Raw genomic sequence first — 17807 nt, 5'->3', positions numbered from 1 at the left:
TATAAAGTATGACTCTGTGCATACTGTAGCTTCTTGAAACCATAGGTGAGAGTTAGTTGAAAGGTAAACACCAAAGATGGACAAGCAGCTCTGAAAAGGGTTCAGCAAGCCCCCACTCTAGAGGTGCTGGTCCTCCCTGAACACCATGTACATCTTTTTGGACCCTGAGAAAGTAAACATGGTAGTTTTGTGGTTCAACCAGCTCCACTCTGAAAGAAACTGCCATATCTATTATTTATGCAGGTAGGCTGTGGTACATGAACCAGGGAGAGAGAAACAAAGGAGGTATAAGTGAACAATATTCCCGAATATTATCTATGCCATACTTGGCTATACTTATTCCTTTCTTAATAAATTTAAGACATTTAGTTAAAGCCCATCAAGGCAACTTTTCATTTCCTTTAAGATAACTAGAGAAGGGAGACCCTTCATCCTTATTTAATAAGTGGGGAAAATGAGACTAAATAACCATGACCATATCAGTGTGATGCCAATGTTGTACAACAAACCATAACCTCCTGACTCATACGACTACTTCTTACTCATCTACAATGTGCCAAATGAATGACTGGAGGGCTCCCTGGGATCCGAATTCTTGTACTAATGGGTATATGCTTTACTGTATGCATTCTGCCCTTCATTCTTTTTTTAAAGCTAGTTAAGTTGTTCTTCATTTCTTTTTCTTTTTTTTTTAATCCTAAATTTCACAAAAGCAAATAAAATAAGCATTTCCATATACTGTGAATCTTAAAACTTCTCAGACTCTACCTTGGAACATTTGGTTAAGGCTATTCCCCATTTTAAACAATGAAGGTACTTGGTCAGGAATGTATTGGGAACTCTAACATTACTCCACCCGTACTTAGGCATACTTTAGGGGAAGATAAAGGGTAAAACTCCTTACTGAACAATGAAAAAATATTTAACTCATACTTATAGTGAGGCAAAAGCCCTTAAGCTAGATCAATTTTTTAAATCTAATACAAAAGGGTGCTAAGTACCTATGAAAGTCAAATTAATCACTAAAAGGTCAAGCAACTTACAAAGGGCAAGCTTAGAAAAGAAGTATGAAGTACTCAGAAGATATAATCTACCCAGAGAAGGTGATAACTAAAGATTGGTGCAAACTAAGAATGGGCAGTCCCAGGAAAAGCATCTACTGTGATTGGTAGACATGAAAATTTAGGGGAGGTGACACAAGAGAAATTTTTCTTTAAAAGGAAGGAGCTTAAGGCATCTGGAGTGAGTTCAGCTTTGGAAGCTGAATTGGAGGTCAGGAGTCAGAGCTGGGTCTGAACTCAGTTCGGGAGTTGAGGATTTCAGTGAAGAATTGGAGTTTTGTTTAGGACAAAATCTTGTGGTGAGTGATTAAAGACTGACTTAGTTTCTCTCTTAAAGAGAAAGACCTAGGCCATTTGGCCTAGACCCTAGCCTTTTCCTACTATATTTCCTCTTACTCTGTCTCTTTCCCTTCCTTTAATTCCTTCATTCGTATTAATTAAAATCTCCATATAACCCAGCTGACTTGGGTATTTCATATTTGGGAATTTTTCCCATGGTGACCACTTATTTTTGATTTAACTCAAGACACTAAAAATTATCTTTACAGTTTTGGCAATTCAAAGTCTTGAAAACCATATTTTCAGAGTTACAGTTTATGGCAGACCACATAGGTTGTGACGAAAACCCTCAAAAATTTCTGTGAAATTTCTTTCCTTTCTCTCTTTATTACTTTCTCTGTCAGTCAGTCTTTTTAAACGTGCTAACTCAGCTTCAAAACACAGCTGCAAGAGAGGGTGAGTAAAAACATTTCGATTTCAGTAAATACTTTGTTTTTTTTTTTAGTACAAATATTATTCTGCAACTTACTTAACAACTGGATCATCAGCTCCATGACCAATCTTGTAAATACAGAATTCCTTGTCTCTCTGAAAGGGCTCATCCCATGGAACTTATGGCAAAATCTAATCGACATACTACTTTCCCTTGAGTTTTTGATTGTTGTAGCTGTAATATTGAATCTCCTTGAAGAATTCATTTCTCAGTCAAACAAACCAATGTTCCCTCTAATATTCAACAAAATGCAGAACTAAATACTTGGTGGGAGCTTATAGAGGAAAGTCATGGGGAGATCATAACTTTTATGAGAAGCATTAAAAGAGAGTTAAGAACATTATCAGAATCTCTGTCCCACTCTGCTCTGGACACTAACCCTCCTAAACAACCCACTCCTCCCCTTGCTCCCTTGGCCTCAGAAAACCCTACTGATGCTTCTGATCCCACACCCTCCACCCTGAGTTCACACCCCACCCATACTGACCATCCTAATGCCTCCACCCTAAGTTCACACCCTATTCATTCCTCCAACCCTTACAACTCTGTGTCTTTCCCCCCAGTTACTAACACTTCTTCCTTTGCCCCTCCTTCCCACCCTGCCCAATTCAATTCCCATATCCTTCCTACCTCTGATCTTTCTGGCACTATGGGACAACAACAAACCCTCTCCCTCAGTGTGCCCAACTCTTCTCTTTATCATACCTACCCCATTGAGAATGGATTAAGAAGCCAGAAAACCCACACTACATCAAGAAGATTAAGAATGAACTTTGGGTGTAGTTGATTGAACTGAAGTTTGATTGAACATTTATTGTAAATGTACACTTTTATGCCAAGGGGACTGCCCCTAATTTGGCTTTCTGTCAATGCGCCTAGCAAAACATTGGTTTTTGCTTTCTTTCTTTTCTATTCCTCCCTCACTATTGTAATTTCTTCTTAGAAAATTGAATATTGTGTAAATCTGTAGTTAGAAGTCTTTAGAACTGCAAGATGATTATGTTAAATGATCAATGGAGAGACTAGTCTCCCAATGATCATCAGGGGGGACTGTGAATCTTAAAATTTCTCAGACTCTACCTTGGAACATTTGGTTAAGGCTATTCCCCATTTTAAACAATGATGGTACTTGGTCAGGAATGTATTGGGAACTCTAACATTACTCCACCCATACTTAGGCATACTTTAGGGAAAGATAAAGTTGTAAAACTCCTTACTAAACAATGATAAAAAGTCCCCAACCCATACTTATAATGAGGCAAAAGCCCTTAAGCTAGATCTATTTTTAGATCTAATACAAAAGGGTGCTAAGTATCTATGAAGGTCAAATTAATCATTAAAAGGTCAAGCAACTTACAAAGGGCAAGCTTAGCAAAAAGTACTCAGAAGATATAATCTACCCAGAGAAGGTGAGAACTAAAGAGTGGTGAAAACTAAGAATGGGCAGTCCTAGGAAAAGCTTCTACTGTGATTGGTAGATGTGAAAATTTAGGGGAGGTGACACAAGAGAAAATTTTCTTTAAAAGGAAGGAGCTTGAGGCATCTGGAGTGAGTTCAGCTTTGGAAGCTGAATTGGAGGTCAAGAATCAGAGCTTGGAGTTTTGTTTGGGACAAGATCTTGTGGTGAGTGATTAAGTACTGCCTCGTCTCTCTTAAAGCTCAGGCCTAGGCCAATGGCCTAGGCCCTTTCCTACTATTTCCTCTGCCTCTCTCTCTCTCTCCCTTTCTTTAATTCCTTCATTTGTATTAATTAAAATCTCCATAAAACCCAGCTGATGGGTATTTTCAATATTTTAGGAATTTTTCCCATGATGACCACTTATTTTTTATTTAAATCATTACACTAAAAATTCTCTTTTACAGTTTTGGCAATTCAAAGTCTTGAAACCCACATTTTCACGGTCACAATACAAAGAAAAAAGAAGGTTATACATAAATGAAACCACAAATCTCTTATATATTTAGCTTACTTTTCCTCACATCTACATAATAAATTCTGTCCATAAGTGTTCCAGACTTCCCCCTCTCCCCCCACCCTTCCCACTTCACAGAAGGTATCATCTAGGAGACCGATATGCTCATATAAATTAAGTCTTTCATGTTTCACTTTTCAGTTCACTTTCTGAGGTAACATTCACAGTTGATTCTTTCAGCATTAATTTGGTAACTGGGTTTAATGTTCTCCTGGTTCTATTAATTTCACTGTTCATTATCTTGTGCAGTTTTTTCCAAGGTTTTTTTTTTTTTAATCAGCACAATCATTGCTTCTTATGGTATAGTAGTATTACATCATAATCATATGTCACAATTTGTCTAGCCATTTTCCAGTTGATGGGCTTCCCCTCATTTTCCAATTCTTTGCCACCACAAAGAGAACTGCTATAAATATTTTGGAACATATGGGTTCTTTTCCTTTTTCTCTGATCTCCTTGGGACATCAATAATATTTCTGGGTCTAAGGGTATACATAGTTTTATAACTCTTTAGGCGTAATTCCAAATTGCTTTCCAAAATGGTTGGATCAGTTCACAGCTCCACCAACAGTGTATTAGTGTCCTTATTTTCTAATATCCCCTCTAACATTTGTCATTTTGATCTTTTGTCATTTTAGTTAGTCTGATAGGTGTGAGGTGATTTCTCAGAGTTGTTTTGGTTCGTATTTATGTATTGCATTCTTAAACCTCAGAGTAATTCAAACCATAAGACCCTTTGATCATCTTGAATGGGAACATGGTGGGGGGGTGGGGGTGGACTATAGCACACTAGATGACCACTATTGATAATTAATAATGCCAAATAATTCAAAACTAAAGTAAATATAGAACAATATAAGCAATTAATAATGCAGAGCAGTGATCTGGGGAGGGGGGGGGGTGAGGCCTGGCACTCTGTCTCTAAAAGGTTAGCCATCACTGCTTTAGAGTTTACTTTAGGCTTAGAGAGTTACGTGGGATATTGACAAATTAGATGACTTGTCTATGGTCACACACAGAGGCAGAATTTGAATCTATGTCTACCTTGCTCTTATTTCTCTATTTTATATATTATTTCACACTGTTTCTTATATCATGGTATTAAAGATAAGAAAACCAAAATCTAAGAAGGTTATTCCAAAAGTCAATTGAACTTTAAGCCAATTTAATTTTACTGTGGTTCCCAGTACAGCAGTCTTTTCATTATTATCACTCTGTTTCTCAAATAAACTAAGAATACACCTGAGGTCATTTGGAATTTTTCTCATTTTCAAGAAATTGAAGACTGGTATCCTCAACATCACATCCTATCCTTGTGACCCTTCTTCATCTTTAAACCTGCTCTGTTGGTGAGTATAAGAGTGATCTTTTTATCTGCCTTTGTCAGCTGTTAGCACCTTTGTCTTTCTCAGGAGATGGTAGTTTCACTGATATCTATGTCTGTTCCTGACTTCCAGATGCTAACTTGCTTCTTAACAAGCTTCTCAATCTTGCTTTACCCTCTGGGACTGCATTTCGTTATATCTTGTCACATCTTGTTTTCTCAGTTTGGTTGACTGAGATATTTGGTCTGGTTAGCCTGTAGTTAACAGAACTGTTTTTTCTTTACCTGACAAGGGAGTCTTATTTTCCAGAAAGTCCAGTCCATCATAGAATGAGTCATTTGTTGGGAAAAACATTGATCTTTTGGTCACTTTTCAAGCTGTGAAGCTCTAAATGTCATAGCAAAAAGAAACATGATTTGTTCCAGTTTGCCAGCTGGGTATCCTTTTTTTCTCCACATGGCTTGCATCTTTTAAGCTACTTTTCCCCTTCATTCTAGAGGTCTTTGGTTTCAAAACTTGCCTTCTCCCTGCCCTCCTACATATCTTGTTCCTTGAACAGCTTTCATGACTCCTATCATGCTGTCCTTTGTGTCTAAATTAACCTTCTACTCTGCAGCCACCAATTTGCCTCTTTTGCCTTGTTCAAAGTATCAAAAGTAAACTTTTTGGATGGAAGTCTGCCCTTAGTTCCATGCTGACAGATTATTGATATGATATGGGAGAAGCCGATAACAGGTTCTGTTCTCTTAGGGCCCTCGTTACTACTAGTCTAAAGAATCTGGCTTCTACAAATATCTTCAATTTTTGATGGATCTGTGATCTGATTGATGGGAGTGAGTCCTTCAGTATTCGTGACTTCCCAATTTATGTGACCACTAGCCATGTCCTTCCATAAATCTTCCTTGCAAAGTTTGCCAGTGTAATTGGGTCTTTCTCTGGTTTCTTTGACATTGAGTAGACACCACTGGGGTAGCAAAGTATTAAATGAAAAAATAAAAATTTTACTCTAAGTGTTTTTCACAAGGATAGATTTCCTTAATATCCAAAAATATGATTTCCTTCTGGTTTGACTTGATCTTACACATTTTAAAAGGCTTGAGCATTTAAGTGTAGCCTTGGGTTAATTGAATTCTAGGGCTATAGAGGAGATTTCAGGAGGTCATTGAGTCTATTCTGGGTACTTTCAAGAGATAAGGATTTATACAATTTGAGTTTCTACCTGACCTTGCATAGCTCCCTAAAGTATGCCATTAAACTTTTCAATGTTTTTTTCAGTAGATAAAATATTGTCATTTTAGCTGAGGTTAGATACACTCAGGTCAGAGATGAAATTAAGGTATTCACTCATCCTCAATTTGGTCCATTGGTTCTTAAACTGTAGATAAAGAAATTCACTTTCTATACTTCCCCATGGTCATTGAGAGATAGCATGCTTGTCAAGGTAGTAATGGAACAGCAGATTCAGACTGTCAGGGCAAGACACTTACCCTTTCTTGCTGCTGAGTAATGTGAAGAGTAGGTCCAACTTTCTTTGTCTATCAAGCAGCAATTTTTTAGTTAATCAATCAAAAACTCAAGCATCCCTAAGTAGGAGTGTTCACAAGTCACTTGCTAAAAGTGAGTGACAACTCAAGAGGTGACTGACCACCCCTGGGCAGTGCTAAGCAAATTGAAAGACTGCAATTGGTTCCTGTAAAGTGGAGGAATGGACAAGAACTGATGTGGAAAAAGTACTATAAAAAGTTCTGAACTTCCTGTCCAGGGAACTTTGACTGGTAACTTGGCTTTTGGAGGTGGATTTGGACTGGACCTTCAGCTTGGACCTTGACTTTGGCTCTTGGACTGCTTCTTGAAGTACTGCTCCTGGATCTTTTCCTTTGTACTTTGTCTTGGATGATTGAGTAGCTGGCCTTCCTTTCTTGGCTTCTGGAGAGATTAGTTCCAGAAAGGCCTTCCTTTCCTGGAGGAGGCTGCATAGGTGGAACCCTTGCATAAGACACCACCAAGTCCTCTGACTAAGGGTTAATGAGCCCTGCCAGGACTGAGCTGGACACTGGAGCAACATTTAGTGTGATAGGCTAGACATTTTCTCTACCCTCTTCTTACATTTCTCTTTCACTCTTTCCACCTCTTTGTAAATAAATGCCACTAAAAGTCATTTTGACTTGAGCTATAATATTTTAAATAAGCAACCACAATATTACCCTAGAATTCTCATATTTAGTCAAACCCTAAATTTAACTTCTTACAGTAATAACTGCAATAATACATGACTTCTCTCTGGATATGCCATCTACAGATTCAAATTATAGCCTATATAAAAGGTTTCATAAGGAATAAAAAGAAGAAAATCAGCAGGTGGCTTATTCATGTGGTATCAAAGCATAGAATAAAAGGAACCAAACTCCAAGTCAAGAAGATTTGGATTCAAGTCCTCCCTTTGACATCTGGTAGCTATGTGATGATGAGCAAGTCATTAACCTCTCAGGCAATTCTTTAAGACTAAAAATTACAGACCAGCAACCACTCTGAATTGGTAGAGTTTCCTAACCAGTTAAATAGTCATCAAGTATTTTTTTAAACATATACTTCTATCTTGGAATCATATTTAATATCAATTCCAAGGCAGAAGAGTGGTAAGGGATAGACATTTGGGTATTAAATATCTTGCTTAGGGTCACACAGCTAGGAAGTATCTGAGGCCATATTTGAACCAAGAACTTCCTGTCTCCAAGCCTGGGTCTCTATCCACTGAACCACCTAGTTGCCACTCTCCAAGCATTTATTAAGTGTCTACTGTGTGCCAGACCATGTGCTAAGTGCTGGTCTTTACACTAATGTAATCATGTATATATCTAGATGCTCCACCAAAAGCATAGTTAATGGATGTTGTTCAGGGTTGGAAATATCAAATCAAGCTTTCACATAAAGGAAATAACCAGAAGATGAAGTTAGGGAGGTGGGAGACAGGTGAAACAGAAATATATAAATTAGTATCTGAAATAAAGCAAATGTTGAAAACCAGATAGTTTATGAGGCAGCAGCAAGCATATATTAAGCACTTACTGCATCCCATTCACTGTACTAAATGCTGGAAATACAACTACAAACAAAAAATAAAGACAGTGCCTGCCCTCAAGGAGCTTACACTCTAATGGGGAAGACAACATATAAAAAAGGAGCTAAAAGTTGTGGGGACAGAAAACAAGAAAATACCTGGAATTATTCCCAAAGAGTTATAAAATTATGTATGCTCTTTGACCCAACAACCCCACTATTAGGTCTGTTTCCTTAGGTTATCAGGAAAAAAAGGAAAAGAACCAAAAAGTTTTTAAAAATATTTATAGCAGCTCTCTTTGTGGTGGCAAAGAACTGAAAATTATGGGACATCCATCATTTGGGAAATGGCTAAAGAAGTTGTGGCATATGATTATTATGGAATACTAATTTGCCATGAGACATGATGGGCAGGTTAATTTTTTTTAATGGAAAGACCTACATGGAATTATGAAAAGTAAGATGAGAAGAACCATAAGAACATTATATATACCAAAAGTGATATTATTTAAATAATAATTTGTGCATGTCTACCTCCAGAGAAAGAACTGATAAATAGAAACAAGCAAGGTATAGTTTTGTGTATACATATAATTTATTGATTTTATGGTTTTTTTCATGGTGCCTTCTCTATTGCAGAGAGAAAGAAAGAAAAAAGAAAGATAAAGAAAGAAGGAAAGAGAGAAAGAAAGGGAGAAAGCAAGGAAGGAAGGAAGGAAGGAAGGAAGGAAGGAAGGAAGGAAGGAAGGAAGAAAGAAAGAAAGAAAGAAAGAAAGAAGAAGAAAGAAAGAAAGAAAGAAAGAAAGAAAGAAAGAAAGAAAGAAAGAAGAAAGAAAGAAGAAAGAAAGAAAGAAAGAAAGAAAGGAAGAAGAAAGAAAGAAAGAAAGAAAGAAAGAAAGAAGAAAGAAAGAAAGAAGAAAGAAAGAAAGAAAGAAAGAAAGAAAGAAAGAAAGAAAGAAGAAAGAAAGAAAGAAAAGAAAGAAAGAAAGAAAGAAAGAAAAGAAGAAGAAGGAAGGAAGGAAGGAAGGAAGGAAGGAAGGAAGGAAGGAAGGAAGGAAGGAAGGAAGGAAGGAAGGAAGGAAGGAAGGAAGGAAGAAAGAAAGAAAGAAAGAAAGAAAGAAAGAAAGAAGAAAGAAAGAAAGAAAGAAAGAAAGAAAGAAAGAAAGAAAGGAAGGAAGGAAGGAAGGAAGGAAGGAAGGAAGGAAGAAGGAAGGAAGGAAGGAAGGAAGGAAGGAAGGAGGGAGGAAGGGAGGAAGGGAGGAAGGAAGGGAGGGAGGGAGGGAGGGAGGGAAAATAAGGAAAGGAAAAATGGGGGAGGGGGAGAAGGTACCCTTGATGGTGGAGGAAAAACAGAGGAAACCAGAAAGAGAAGGGAGGCCTTAGAAGGAACTCGCTAAAGGAAGACAGGGATTAGAATGGAAGATGAGGATTTTACAAGACCTGTAGATGGTGTGATGTAAATTTAATCTTGGAGCTGGTTCAGGAAGTTAGTTAACTAGGCTAGTCCTCAGAAAGCAGATTCATGAGCACACAGGAAGAAAGTGGTAGATTCCTGATTGAAAGCTAGTTCCTTTTTCCAATTCTAACATTGTTTCTACACATTTCCTATCTCTCCTGTTGAGTAAAAAAAAAAATCCCTACCACTGGAAAAGGGCCTCTTTGGATTTAGTCCTTCTCCTCTCTAGAAAGAGGAACTCTTCAAGCCATGACTCACCTTGTGGGCCTCTAGGCAAGGCAATGGATAAAGTAATGACTGGAGAGATCAGGAAAACCTGAGTTCAAATCTAGCTGCAGGCACTTACTAGGTATGTGATGGTGGATAAGTCACTTAATCTCTTTCAGCCTCTGACCCCTAATCTGTGAAATGGAGATAATAATAGCACCTATCTCAGAGATAAAAGATAGTTTTTGAAGAGTCAGGTGATCAGGCTAAAATAAGAAATCAGAGGTCAGAGGCAGAAGAGATAAAGTCTAGGGAATTAGTAGGATACTAGTGGATTATTATAACAATAGTAGGAATAGAGAGAAGAGAGATGTAAACATCATCATCCTTCAGAGGTAGTAGAGATAGTGCATTTGGGGCAGAATTAGAAATCAGTTTGTATGGAGAAAGCAATGTGGCTCAGGGAATTGAGCCTCAGGCCTAGAGACAGGAGGTCCTAGAGATAGGAAGTCCTGGACTAGAGGTCCTGGGTTCAAATATGATATCAGATACTTCCTAGCTGTGTGACTCTGGGCAAGTCATTTAACCCACATCACCTATCCTTTATTGCTCTTCTGCCTTGGAACCAATATACAGTATTAATTCTAAGACAGAAGGTGGGGCAAGAGAAAATGTAACACCATTGGGATCTTCCTTGTTCAGACCATATCTGGAATATGGTGTCAGGTTCTAGGTGTTTATTTTAGAAGGAATATTGATAAGGTGGAGGTAAACAAGAGGAAGAGAAGAAGCCTTGAAATCAAGCTTTATTTTGATCAAAAATTAAATTAAATCAATATCACCCATGGGTCCAATCAAACTTGGGCATCATGAAGAGAGAACATAAGGCTGAACTCCTTGTAGTTCTTTACCATTCCCTAGAAACCTTTTCATCCCAAAAGATCACTATAGCCCTGGAATATACATCTTGGAAATACAGTCTGCCCCTAGGGTCCCTCCTAATCAGATGGTTCCTCCAAGAGTTTCTGCTTAGCCAGGCCAGCCATCTGTTTCTTAGGAGGCTACATTCCTCCAGACTTCTGCATCCCTCCCATATTTATTCCTTCATTCCTTTTCAACTTCCAATTGCATATTGTCTATCTCATTAGAATGTAAGTTCTTAAAAAAAATTAAAAAAAAAAGAATGTAAGTTCTTCATAATGTACTTCTCTACTAGCAGAAATGCAATGATCCAGGACAATTCTGAGGGACTTATGAGAAAGAGCACTATCCACATTCAGAGAAAGAACTGTGGGAGCAGAAACATAGAAGAAAAACAATTGCTTGATCACATGGGTCAATGAGGATATGATGGGGGATGTAGACTCTAAATGCACTCTACTACAAATATTAATAATATTGAAATAGATCTTAACCAATGATATATGTAAAACCCAGTTGAATTGCTTGTTGGCTATGGGAAGTGTAAAAATAGACTTGAATCCAGGACTTCAATCACCAGAAGCCCTTACTCTACTTCCCAAGAATGCTTTGTAATCTCACTGAATTCTCACCTGGGCTGAGAGCAAAATCATTATTTAGAGGGTCTCCGCCCACGGCAGGTGCTCTTCTTCTTCCCTGTTTCCCCTTGCAAGGAGACATGTCTCTTTTTGTAATGTAGGTGAGGTTGTCTAGGCCCCTGGGCCTAGACACGTGCTTTCTTATTCTGTATTTCTTTAAATCCTTAACCTTTAATAAACTTCATAAAAATAATACTCCTTGCAGAGAGAACTAATCTCTACCTCTATCAATATCCCCAAAATTTTAATCTTTACAGAAGGGGGAAGGGAGGAGGAATAGGAAAGAATATGAATCATGTAACCATGGAAAAATATTCTTTTTTTTAAACATTATTTTATTTGGTCATTTTAATACATTATTCATTAGAAACATAGATCATTTTCTTTTCCTCCCCCCTTCTCCCGCCACCCCTCCCCTAGCCAACGTGCGATTCCACTGGGTATCATATGTGTCCTTGCTCCGAACCCATTTCCTTGTTGTTGGTATTTGCATTAGAGTGCTCATTTAGTGTCTCTCCTCAATCATATCCCCTCCACCCCTGTATTCAAATAGTTGCTTTTCCTTGGTGTTTTTACTCCCACAGTTTGCCCTCTGCTTGAGGATAGTTTTTTTTTTTTCTCATAGATACCTGCAGATTGTTCAGGGACATTGTAAAGCCATTAATAGAGAAGTCCATTACGTTCAATTGAACCACAGTGTATCAGTCTCTGTGTACAATGTTTTCCTGGTTCTGCACCTTTCGTTCTGCATCACTTCCTAGAGGTTGTTCTAGTCCCCATGGAATTCTTCCACTTTATTATTCCTTTTAGCGCAATAGTATTCCATCACCAACATATATCATAGTTTGTTCAGCCATTCCCCAATTGAGGGGCATCCCCTCATTTTCATGGAAAAAATATTCTAAATTAAATAAATTAATAAATTTAAAAAATTTAAATTAAAAAAGAATATAAGTTCTTTGAGATAAAGAATATCTTTCTTTTTATTTGTATTTGTACTTCTATTGCTTAGTATACTTCTATTGCTTAGTATAGAGTTTAACATGAAGTAGGCTCTTAATGAAGTCTTATTTGTTGACTAAGAAAAGAAATTTTTAAAAAATCTATGGGAGAAAATTACATTTTTCCTCCCAAGGACATTTCCTTCTAGCCCAACCCCAATCTAGAAAAATGGAAAAATTTTGGATTATAAATTCTTTTTAAAATGGTTGATAAAAGGTAAAATTAGATAGAACTTTCTTCACAACAACCCCAAAGGTTTAGTTAATGAAAGCATTATAACTTCCATTTTGTAGATGAGAAAATTTAAGCTTAGAAAGAGGGATTAGGTCACTTTTACATGGACATATAGGATAAGAACCACTATGTGAATTCAGGTTTCCTGACTCAAAATTCATTATTCTTTCCAACATACCATGATATAGCTCTAACACAAAATTTTATAAATTTAATATTTCTTTTGTATCCAGATGTTCTTTACCAATGGCCAGGGAAAAGGTCTAAAATCTAACTGTGAATTCTGAAAATTGTAGTCTTATCCAGCCAGTTCTCCTGAGAGAGATGAAGGCCATCACAAGCTTGAGGCAGGAAGAAATTTTTTCTGCTCTGTTGGGAGATTTAAAAGAACTGAATCAGCAGCATAGAAAGAAGGGAGTAGGAGACACTGGTTGGATAGAGGAATAGATTTCATCTTAAAGTGGAGCAATTGACAGCAACATCTAGATGATGGTGGATTGGCAATGTGGAGAATAAAAAAAGATTCTGTAGGCATTTTGTGATGTAGATCCCAAGACTAGAGATTGTTGCCTTTTTGAGAACTATAAAAGATTTAAATCTTCTAATTTTGTCTTTAGTACCTGTTCCTGATCCTTTTTTTTAAGTTTTAAGTTGTCCCTATTTCCTGATTTTTTTATAATATAAAAATGATGACAGGTCATAATTCCTTATTGATAAATATCTCTGTATTGTGTGAATGAGTAAGGTTAATAGAGGATGCCAGTTACTTGCTTGATATACACTAAACAAAACTAGATTAGAGGATTAGACCTCTGTCCAGAATTCTCTAGACACTAAAAGAACTAGAGGAAGACTCTTATTATTTTAGGTGTCTCTTCTATGGAGGATATTTGGAAAAACATAGAACAAGAAATGATAAAAAGATATGGAGAGATTTATATACTTTGTTGGAGTAGGTTCCCTTGTTGAATGCAAGAAGATAGAACTTTTTCACTTTTATTTTTATATCCTTAGTGTCAAGTACATAGTTGGTAGATAATAAATTCTTATTAAATTAAATTGATTTAATGGTAGACAACATTGATAAAGCCAATGTCCTTAAAGTATCTGAAAAGACTAGCATTCAAATTCTACCTCAGACACTAATTTAGTTGTGTAACCTGGGACAAGTCACTTAACCTCTCTATGCCTCAGTTTCTTCATCTATAAAATGGGGATAATATTTTTATTTTGTTTTTTTCTTTTTAAAAAATTTATTTATTTAATTAATTTAGAATATTTTTCCATGGCTACATGAGTTATTTTTCCCCTCCCCACCTACCTCCCCCCTGAACAATTCCATTGGGTTTTACATGTATCATTGTTCAAAATCCATATCCATATTATTAATATTTGCAATAGAGTGATCATTTAAAGTCAACATCCCCAATTATATCCCCATTGAATCATGTGATCAAGCAGTTGATTTCCCTCTGCATTTCTACTCCCACAGTTCTTTCTCTAGATGTGGATAGCATTCTTTCTCCTAAGTTCCTCTGGATTGTCCTGGATCATTGCATTGCTGCTAGTAGAAAAGTCCATTACATTCAATAGTGCCACAATGTGTCAGTCTCTGTGTACAATGTTCTCCTGGTTCTGCTCCTTTTGCTCTGCATCAATTCCTGGAGGTCGTTCCAGTTCACATTGAATTCTTCCAGTTCTTCATTCCTTTGAGCACAATAGTATTCCATCACCAACATATACCACAATTTGTTCAGCCATTCTCCAATCGATGGACACCACCTCATTTTCCAGTTTTTTGCCACTACAAAGAGCGAGGCTATAAATATTTTTGGGCAAGTATTTTTCCCTATGATCTCTTTGTACCCAACAGTGGTATGGCTAGATCAAAAGGCAGGCATTCTTTTAAAGCCCTTTGGGTATAATTCCAAATTTCCTTCCACAATGGTTGGATCAATTCACAACTTCACCAGCAATACATTAGTGTCCCAATTTTGCCAGATACCCTCCAACATTTTTTACTTTCCTTTGCTGTCATAATGGCCAATTTGCTAGATGTGAGGTAGTACCTCAAAGTTGTTTTGATTTGCATTTCTCTAATTGTGAGAAATTTAGAACACTTTTTCCTGTGCTTATTGATAGTTTTGATTTCTTTATCTGAAAATTGCCTATTCTGATGTCCCTTGCCCATTTATCAACTGGGGAATGAATGACTTGATTTTTTGTACAATTGATTTAGCTTCTTATAAATTTGAGAGATTAGACCTTTGTCTGAGGTTTTTACATGAGGATAATAATAACACCTCTCATAGAATTATTGAGGATAAAATGAGATAACAGGTTCATCACTTTGCAAACTTTTAAGCACAAGATAATAGTAGCTATCATCATCATCATCATATCATTCAAAAGAGGGTTCCCTAGGGGCAGCTAAGTGGCTCAGTGGATTGAGAGCCAGGCCCAGAGAAAAGAGGTCCTGGGTTCAAATCAGACCTCAGACATTTCCAAGCTGTATGACCCTTTGAAAGTCACTTAACCTCCATTACATAGCCCTTACCACTCAATACACAGTCTTGATTCTAATACAAAAGGTAGGAGTTTTAAAAAAATAATACTAAAAGAATGTTCTTTAATCTTTTTTGTTTCATGAATTCCTTTGGCAGCCTGGTGAAGCCTATGGACACTTTCTCAGAATACTGTTTTGGAATAATTGAAGAAAAAACAAAATTTCAGTTAGAGGCTAATGAAAGTTGTAACTTTATTCGTGGACCTTTTGGTTTTTAATATTGGGTCTTAACCTCTAATATGTTTTTAGAGGGGGAAGCGATAAACAAACTTCATCTCATTCTGCATCCACATTATCATAAATTAAAAATTAATAAGCTATTGTTGCTGTTATTTCCAAGGTAGTACTTCATTGATTGAGGTGTTTCAGACTGGATTTCATGGCAGCAATATGGAAAGGCTCCAGGTGCTAAAATTCTCCAAGCAGAATATCAATATATTTATATATTCGTCCATTAAAAATTTCTTTGGGAAGTAAATCAATTTTCCTCTATTTTCACTTGCAAAAATAATTTACTGTAGAAGAGGGGTCTATATATCATTTAAATCCCATTCCTTTCTTGAACTAGTTCGTGATTAGCTGCAAACCAAGATAATAACAATACTATACAATGACTGCACATTGTGTAGCACAGCACATTTTCAGAACACATGGCAAACATTTACTGACTTTGTAATTAACCAAATCCAAGTGTAATTCTGATTAGTGAGAGGATGCTGTGGTCCCCAAACTAATTTAGGAGAATAGAATGAAGGTCCTCAGAGTATACATACTTTCAAAGTTGCTGAGAATACAGCTCCACCCAGGCTGGGAAGATTTGACTAACCTCACCCTTTACTTAAAGAGAGAAATCAGAGGAACATTTAGGGAATTTTGTCAGCACCTGCATCAATAGAGGACAATCAATCCCTTGGCAGAAGGATACCCCTCTATAATGTCTGCCAGTAAAAATACCATCAGCGTTACTGGAATCTCAACGTGGGAAGGCTCCTCCGAGGTCATTTAGTTTTGAATTGGACTGTCTTCTCCAGTGCTCCCAACAAGTAGTCATCTCCAGCTTCTACTACTTCTAAGACTTTTATTTTGGGATTGTAATTGTTGGGAAGTTTTTCTTTAATCTCAACCAAAATCTGCCTCTCAGAAACATTTACTTTTGATTCTTCCCTTTAGGTTAAGCAGATGTAGTCTAAGACAGACATGTCAAACTTATGGCTGGAGGGCTGTCAGTGGCTGCAAAATTTTTGAGTGCAAACCAAATAAAAATATAATTGGGAAATGTTTAATGAAATGAATGAAAATATAGTACAATATAGATAATATTAATTTTGACTTTCTAAGTTGATACATGATCCATTTCTTGAGTTTTATGTTCTTTGTATAATAGTGTCCGTCTCTTCATGAAAAACCCATTTGGAGTTTTCTTGGCAAAGATACTGGAATGGTTTGCAATTCCCTTCTCTGGTAGATTAAAGAAAATAGAAAAGATTTGCCCCGCATCACATAGCTAGTAAATATCTGAAGCCAATTTTGAATTCAGGTCTTCCTAACTCCTGGCCTATGCTCTATCCATTGAGCCTCCTAGCTGCCTAAAGTACTATATAGATGAAAGGAATTAGGTAACTATTATAAGCCCAGTGGAAAACTCCCTGACCATGTACCAACAATAGCTAAAAAGGCTTATTATCATAAGTTTGAACATTGGATCCAAAAACCACTTTCATAAGAGTAAAAATTCAGAAGGTGATTTCAAACCACAATATGTTTTTTAAAACCCTTACCTTCAAGTCTTACAATCAAGACTGTGTATTGGTTCCAAGGCAGAAGAGCAGGAAGGGCTAGGATATGGGGGTTTAGTGACTTTCTCATAGTTGCACAGTTAGGAAGTATCTGAGACCAGATTTGAATTTAGGATCTCCCATCTCTGGGCCTGACTCTCAATCTACTGAGCTACCCAGCTGTCCCCTGAAACTGTTTTCTTGAAAGTGAACAATGATTTTTTTATCTGCTAAATCTACTGGCTTTTTCATGAATCCTTATCCCTTTTAACAACTGCAGTTTTTGATAGTTATCTATTTCCTTCTCCCTTTTCTTCTAAGATACTATTTTAATTTTCTCCCCTGACTGACTGCTTCTTCTCAGGACCCTTTGTTAGATCATCTTTTCCCTGTCCATTCAGTGTGGTTCTCCTAGACTCTGTCCTAAGTTTTATTCTCCCCTTTCCTCTCTCTCCCCTCATCTTCTCCTAAATTTCATTTAATGAGCTCATCCATTCCTCTGGATTGAATTATCTCTAAATCTATATATAAAGCCCTAATTTTTCTGAGCAACAATCCTACATCACCACCTTCCTGTTGAACATCTCCATTTTAATTCCTTTACTCATCTTAAACTCAACATGTCTGAAATGGCAATCCTAATTCCCATCTACCAGATAGGAACCAAGTCTTCCAGCCTCTTGGAGTCATCCTTGAATCTTCTCTTTCCCTTAATTTCTACTTTTAAATACTTGCCAATCTTACCAATCCTGTTTGTTTTATTGTTTCTTGATGTTTCATGGAGTTATTAATGACTTCTACTTGCCTAATTCTAATTTTT

Source organism: Monodelphis domestica, chromosome 4 (assembly GCF_027887165.1).
Source record: "Monodelphis domestica isolate mMonDom1 chromosome 4, mMonDom1.pri, whole genome shotgun sequence".
NCBI lineage: Eukaryota > Metazoa > Chordata > Mammalia > Didelphimorphia > Didelphidae > Monodelphis > Monodelphis domestica.
Note: the sequence above shows the minus strand (reverse complement) of the source record.